The sequence below is a fragment of the Chrysochloris asiatica genome, unplaced genomic scaffold, assembly GCF_000296735.1.
Source record: "Chrysochloris asiatica unplaced genomic scaffold, ChrAsi1.0 scaffold00251, whole genome shotgun sequence".
NCBI classification, from domain to species: Eukaryota; Metazoa; Chordata; class Mammalia; order Afrosoricida; family Chrysochloridae; genus Chrysochloris; species Chrysochloris asiatica.
The window spans coordinates 3,498,189-3,506,002 of NW_006408769.1; the positions used below are offsets into that span (position 1 = coordinate 3,498,189).

The 7,814-nt window shown below is 39.6% G+C and overlaps 1 pseudogene; it reads right to left on the bottom strand.

Annotated features, from left to right (window-relative positions):
- Positions 1-1,776: 1,776 nt before the first annotated feature.
- Positions 1,777-2,376, bottom strand: LOC102825445 (annotated as a pseudogene).
- Positions 2,377-7,814: the final 5,438 nt, after the last annotated feature.

Genomic DNA, 7,814 nt, shown 5'->3' on the forward strand with positions numbered 1-7,814 from the left:
CAACAATTGTGAGATTGGCCCAGCACCAGGCAGTGTTTCCTTCTGTTGCGCATACGGTCACTATGCGTCAGTACCGACTTGATGGCACCTAACAACAACAATGGATTTTATCACCACCTAGCCCTGGTCACATTATAGGGTAAACACTGGACTGCTAACTGCAAGGTCAGCAGTTCAAGTCAACCAATCACTTCAAGAGAGAAAGATGAGGTTGTCTGTTTCTATAAAGATTTATAGCCTCGGAAATCATAGACAGGGTCATCATCAGTCAGAATGGACTCGATGGCAGTGGGTTTGGGTTTTACACCCTAGTGAAGGAGCTTTGGTGGTACAGTGAGTTAAGTGTTGAGTTGTTAACCAAAAGGTTGGCAGTTCAAACTCATTACCTTCTCCACATGAGAAAAATGAGGCTGTATGCATCCCTACAGCCTATGGGGTCCTGGGGTGGCACTGTGAGTTAATGTGCTGGACTGCAAAGTCAGTTTGAACCACCAGATCAGCAGTTCAAGCTCACCAGCCACTCCTCAGAAACCCTATAGTCACTATGAGTTGGAACCGACTCGATGGCACTTAACAATAACAACAACATACTTCCCTAAAGAAATCCTATGGAGCAGTTCTACTCTGTTCTCCAGGGTTGGTATGAGTCAAACTTGACTTGATGTCCATGGGGTTAGACCCTGGTGAAGGAGGTTCTGTTACTTAGTGGTTAACAACTAGGCTACTAACCTCTAAAAGGTTCACAGTGCAAACCCACCAGTAGCTCTACAGGAGAAAGATGCGGTAGTGTGCTTTCACAGGACGACAACCTATGGGCAGCTCTACTCTGCTATAGTGCTATTATGAGTGGGAATCAACTTGACAGTTTGGTTTGGATTTTCTTATACCCTGATGCTTTCCAGATCTATTGCTGTAGCAAAGAGCTCCTCCTGACCTAGTTATTTCATAAGAACTTTGACCTCAACATGTAGATAAGTTCTATCTCACCACCCTCCCTATTCCTCCTGTTTTGTTACAATGATTTATTCAGGTGTCATCATAAAGCCCATGAGCAATTTTCTTTTAAGTACAGACATTTTTGAATCTTCATTTCCCCATGTCATTGACCATGCCATTCAACAATGAGCATGAGCTAACACATAAAACCAGGTGAATTGACAATGGGCCAAAGCCCCAGTGAGAGGAATGGGAAGATAGGGCAGTTTGGGGAATAAATGTCTTTGCAACAGAATTGGACCGAAAAGACTAAAGTCCAGAAAAAAATGACATGATTTCATTATGTAATGATTTTTCTTCTGCAGTTTTTAAACTATATCTTCCCTTGAAACTGTAGAAATGAAAATTAGTTAGTAAGGTACCTTTTGGCAATAACAATTATATCAATTTATGGTCTAATTAACATCTATTTTATTGAAAGAAAGCTGGCCAGGAAAGGAGAGAGCAGGAACCATCAAAACTGAAGAAACAGAGCTACTAATTAGCCAACTCCCATTTCCAGATCCTTAGGGAAACCAACTGTAATTGGTTGCTCTGGGGTTTCATGGCATGTCCTCATCTCCTACCAATACTGTTTCTGTTTGTATTTTTTGTAATCAAAGCTGAATATCAAGAAGACCCCCTAAGTTCTGGTCTAGGACATTATGTCAAAATAAGGTCTTTTTGGATATCTATCTATCTATCTATCTATCTATCTATCTATCTATAAAACCTAATTGAAAGTTGTTTTGTATGTGTGTTCCCAGGTTTATTGAAAATATTACAGCATAGTGGAAAGATTCAAACAGCTCCACTTGGTGTTTTGAAATTTATCCCAACTGTGGGTTGAATGACCTGTAAGTTGGACAGACTGCCAAAGTCCAAGAGCTTCAGCATTTCCTTAGTGTCGGGATCTACTTCAATGATCTCCTGATCCAGGGCTGAAACCTCAGGAACATAATTATCTCTCCTTCTCTTGCAGCTTGATGAAGATACATCTCACGGGGGCCCTCTGAATCCGCTTCATTAAAAGAGTGATATATCCTGCTATCTTGTTGCGGAGCTTCTTGCAGGGAGTAATTGCAATTTCCTTGCACACGGGCTTGTTGGTGTGGAAGTCAGTGCCCAAGCGAGTGTTGTTGTTATGTTGTTATGTGCTGTCGAGTCGGTTCCAACCCATAGCGACCCTGTACAGGGTTTCCGAGGCTGTAAATCTTTACGGGAGTAGAAAGCCTCATCTTTCTCCCGCGGAGCAGCTGGTAGTTTCGAACCGCTGACCTTAAGGTTCGCAGCCCGATTCGTAACCACTACGCTACCAGAGCTCCACTCCAAGCGAGTGTAGTATTTCTTAATGATGACCCGGGCCTCCTTCTTCACAGTTTTAGTGCAAATGCGGCCCATGTTGACGGGTTCCTGATAAAAAAGGAAACCTGAAAGTTTTTTAAGGCACTGTAGGATAAGTAAAGTTGGTCTGAATTGCAAGGTTGGTGGTTCAAACCTTCCAGTTGCTCCTCAGAAACCCTAGGAGCCAGAACCAACTCAACAGCACTTAACAACAATTATACATAACTCATTGACATCAAGATGATTTTGACTCATAGCAAATTTATAAGACAGAGTATTATTCTGACTCATAGCATTTCCAAGGCTGTAAGTCTTCACGAAAGCAGACTGCTGCATTTTTCTCCCACGGAGCAACTGGTGGGTTCAATCCAACAATTTTGACTAAGGGAAGCACCATGTGTGTGAGAGCAGAACTGTACTCCATAGGTTATTCAATGGCCATTTTTGTTCCCCAAAATATATCACCAGACCTTTCTTCCTAGGCACCTTTGGGTAAACTCAAACCTCCAACCTTTTGGTTAGCAGCTGAGCATGTTAACTATTTGTACTACCAAGAACTCCACATCTCTGTTTAGGGAGATGAAGCACATTTGGAAAGAGATCATGCTAATTGTTGCATAATTAATGTCACTGAATTGTATCATACTTTATTTATTTATTTAAATTCAGGTCTGGCATCTTTTTAAATGGAAGGTCTTTGACAATTTTTTACATTTTTCTCCTGGTTATTAAAATAGTCTGGATATTTACACCAATTAAGCCAATTTTAATCATTTGTGTTCTTGCCTAAGAAGGAAGGTAACCATTAAATATTGAAATGTATTGGCATAAAGTTACAAAATTTATTCCTCTTGGGTCGGGGTCCAGCCTCGACAAGAAAGTGTGGGTGTCACGAAGAAGGGAGATCTGGCGGTGAAAGGGATAGAGAAAGAGAGAGATGAAATATATACAAAAAAGACAGACACACAGATATGATGCAAGCTGGCAGGTACGCAGATCTGCAAATATATTGCCTAGCATTACACACAGAACTCACTCTACCTCAGTCTTTTATTCTTTTTTAGGGAGAGATTTGTTACAAAGGAAGGATGTAATTCATAAAGGGAGGATGTGATTCTTTAGATAAGATAGGATACAGAACTGAAATGTGATTAATCATTCAAAATAGGACATAATGATTCACAGGAACAACTTTTAAGATATTTTCATGGTATTCTTAACAATCTAACATTTTTATTTTTACAGAAAAAAGGTTCAATCAAGCTGTTATATATTAACTTTTAGTTTTAAATGATCTAGAGCAGCGATGTGCGGTTTCTCAAGAATACTTAACATAAAGCAAGGTTCCTGAAAGGAGCCAAACTGTCTCTACACTTTGAAAACTTTTGTTTGTGAGCAAGATCTCAGGCACCGGGCTTCATTTATCTATATCTAAAATGCTACATTGTTCTCAATTATCACATTTCTATACACTTTCAGGAGGAAGGAGAGCAACTGGGTTAAACTGATTATATTCAGAGGCGGTTTAACGGGGCTGCCACTATTATCCTCTAATCCAATATTCCCAGAATTTACCATTCCACTTTATTTACAAACCTTGGGTAGTTTTTCTCTAAAAACCTTTTCTCATATTCCAATATACCTGTTCCTGGCCTTTCTGAATTATCTGAGGAAACTTTTACTGCCTCGGCCCTAAAAAGGGGTTTCAAACCCATTATTGTTCATGGATATCAAACATAACTGAATAATCAAATAAGGAGCAGTTCTGACATTCATCCCAAGTGGCTATCGCTTGTTCCTCAGAAAGATTTGTTCCCAGGACTCCATGCACTGCCAACACAGTGAAGGCATTAAGAGAGGCACTGTAAAAGAAACCATTTTCTCAGAAGCTACAATTACTGGAGTTAGAAGCATAGAATGAACAATATTAGGACCAAACAAAATTATACAGAGGTAGCCAACCAGTGAGTTCGCAAAAACCAATGAACCCGGGACATCAGGAGGTCACTTCCTTTGGCCTTCAGGGTCTATGGCTCGCTACCCTGAGGAGGGCCTCGGAATTGGATTTTCATCCATGTCACAGGGCCACTGATCAACTCAGGGTCTGTGTATGCTGACACCAGCACTCTTGTTCTTCTTGACTCTTAATAACTAGAGTTATATCTTCTGTCTTATTTTAGAAGTTGTATCTTTCTTCTTCCCTCCATTTTTCTCTGCTTCCTTCTTCTCCTTTTCTTCCTTCCCCTTCTTAGTTTTCTATGCCTTTCTCTTTCACACACACACACACACACACACACACACACACACACACACACATGCACAAGCTTTCTTTGAGAGAGGTTACTCTGAGTCGGAGCAGACCTTTGGTTTATTTATTGCATTTTCTTTTCTAATTCATTAAATTTAGTTTTATCAGCAACAATTCTCTTTTATTTAGATTGTTTTGATGTCTTTAGTTCCTTAAATTAACTTTTAAGTTCATTTTAATTTTTAAAGTACTTTAAACTCAATAATTAAAAAAATCTATAATGAGACTTCAAAGTTTTTTAAACTATCTGTAAACTTGGTTTTCAGTCCCTCTCATCAGATAATTTTTTCTTTTACTTAAATTTCCATATGCATTGTTGTTGTTGTCATTCAATAATTTTTATCTCTCATAATTCTACATTATTTGCAGAAATTATAAACTATAAAGTCCCTATATTTGAGAATTTCTCAAGGTGTTCTTTCTGACCAAATGATGAGTACTGATAACTATATTACAGTCATGAGAAAAGAATGTGTATTTGGTTGTGAATTTTCATCTGTATTTATTAAATTAGTTAATAGCCCTTATTCTTCTTCAGTATCACTTCATGTACTATCCCAACTATCTCTATTTTCTAGATGCACCATTTGGAGATTCTTTCTTGGAAGGCATGCATACAGAGTCCAGAGGCAACATCAACCCTATCATGTTTGCAAAGTCTCTCCTGACTGCCTTTCTCAGCGGGAAAACAGTCTGAATGGGCTCATGACCACAGGCAGGACACCCATTCTGATTAGGTGTTCATTGCATAATTGAATTGCTGGAGCATACTGAATTTCTGGAGTAGAAATTGAAATCTACTGCAAACCAGTGAAAGGAAAAGATCATTGTATTATGTATTACTAAGAGATGTGATTCCAGTAGGAACCAAAGCAGCCATTCCATAAAAAGCCCAATAAACGATGAACAGCTACCATCTCATCTAGATCCATTCTTTACATATTTTATATCAGCTTTTTCCTCTACATCCCCACTAGGATCTGTGGCCTACTGGAAGTCCCGATTCATAACTGATGATGGTTCTGTTTTCCATGGTTGACTTTCGTTCAGCCCCAGTAACTATGGATTGAAGTCTACACTTCTTAGATATGAAAGTTCATAAGCAACAAGGGCAGCCCTATTTCCCAGTCTTTCCAAGCTACTATTTCCACGAACTCCCATGTCTTCCCAGATTGGTGAACTAATGAATTGCATGTCCATTTTATACTGCCCCATCACTAAGCACATTATTGTTGTTAAAAGCCTTCAAGTCAGTTCCAACTGATAGCGATCCTGTATAGGGTTTACAAGGAGTGGTTTGTGGGTTTGAACTGCCAACCTTGCAATTCAAGCTGACCTTGAAGTCCAGTGCTTTATCCTATAGCACACCAGCATAGTCAAGCTGAAAATATTGTTTTCTAAACTGAATATTCACAATAAAATAATTCTTACCATAACCGAAGCAATTGTCCATTGTTGATTTGTGATGACATTGTGGTAAATATTTTTACTTTTTTTCTTCATTTAATCCTTACAAGAATCCTATGAGATCAGACGTTGTTGTTTTTAGGTGCCATCGAGTTGGTACCAACTCACAATGACCTTATTATGTGCAACAGAACGAAACACTGCCCGGTCCTGGGCCAACCTCACAACTGTTGCCACACTTCAGCCCATTTATGCTGCCACTTTGCTAATCCATCTCACTGGGGGTCCTCATCTTTTTCTCTGACTCTCCACCTTACTAAACATGATATCCTTCTCCAGTGACTGGTCCCTCCTGACAATATGTCCAAAGTATGAGAGATGTAGTTTGGCCATCCTAGCCTCCAAGGAGCACTCTGGCTGTACTTCTTCCAACACAGATATGTTTGTTCTTTTGGCAGCCCATGGCACTTTCAGTATTCTCCTCCAAAACCATAACTCAAATGCATCAGTTCTTCTACAGTCTTCCTTATTCACTGTCTAACTTTTGCATGCATATGAGGTTATTGAAGATACCATGGCTTGGGTCAGGCACACCTTATTCTTCAAACTGACATCTTTGCTCTTCAACACTTTTATAAGGTCTTGTTCAGCAGATTTACCTAATGCAATACGTCATTTGATTTCTTAACTGCTGTTTCCGTGAGTGTTGATAGTTGATCCAAGAAAAATGAAGTCCTTGACAACTTCATCTTTTCTCTGTTGATAAGAATGTTGTTTATTGGTCCAGTGGTGAGAATTTTTGTTTTCTTTACATTGAGATGCAATCCATATTGAAGGCTAACAGGTATGAGATTGGATAGGAACTGCTATTATCACTGACTAGCTAGTACACAGGGACATGGAGCTTAGAGCCAGTGAGTCTGGATCCAGAACGTGCTTGCTATGGGATACAATGTATTCTGTTTCAATTATCCTGTCATGACCAAGAAACTCCTTCAGTCTCCACCAATCACTACCATAAAATCAGCACTCAATAAAGAGTTCTTAAATGGATGACTACATGCTTGAATGAATAAAGGAATGTGGAAAGGTGTATGAAATGCTTTAGGAATTGTAAATTCCTATGTAAATATTGATCATCATTAATATTAACATCATTAAGCTGTTCTTATGATAAATTACACTTCCTTCACTTTGTTCTGTGTGCTGTATGAATATATGCTAAACTAAAAGTGGGTTCATTTTGCTGTCCAAAGTCTGAGCAGAAATCCCCCTCCATTATGTGAGCACATTGTCTAAATTGCAAATATTGACGGTAAGAAAGCACCTGATTGAAATTAGCCTTCTATCGTGTATACTTTGGAAAGGTCAGAAACAGTCCATCACACAAGACTGTAGAGGTGCTCTGTGGTGTGCATGTGTATGTGTGAGAGAGAGCGTGTGTCTGCCAAACATTTTCATTTTCAAACCTTGAGTGCTGCTTCAGACGCCTGATGTGGCACTGCAGGATCAGCACTGGACTGTGACCCACAAGGTCAGCAGTTCAAACCTACCAGCTGCTCCTCAGACACCCTCTACAGGGTTGCTAGGAGTTGGAATCCACTGAAAGGCACTTTGGACTGCTTTCAGGAGCTGCCTCTGACCTGCTACAATCTCAAACCACACACAAGCAGCAGGTGTCAGTGTTGTGCAACTTTCAAGCTGACTGAGCCAAGAGGCGAATTTTCTTTGTAGTTTAGGGCGGAATCACAAACACCCTTAGGTGCTAGATAAACCAGAG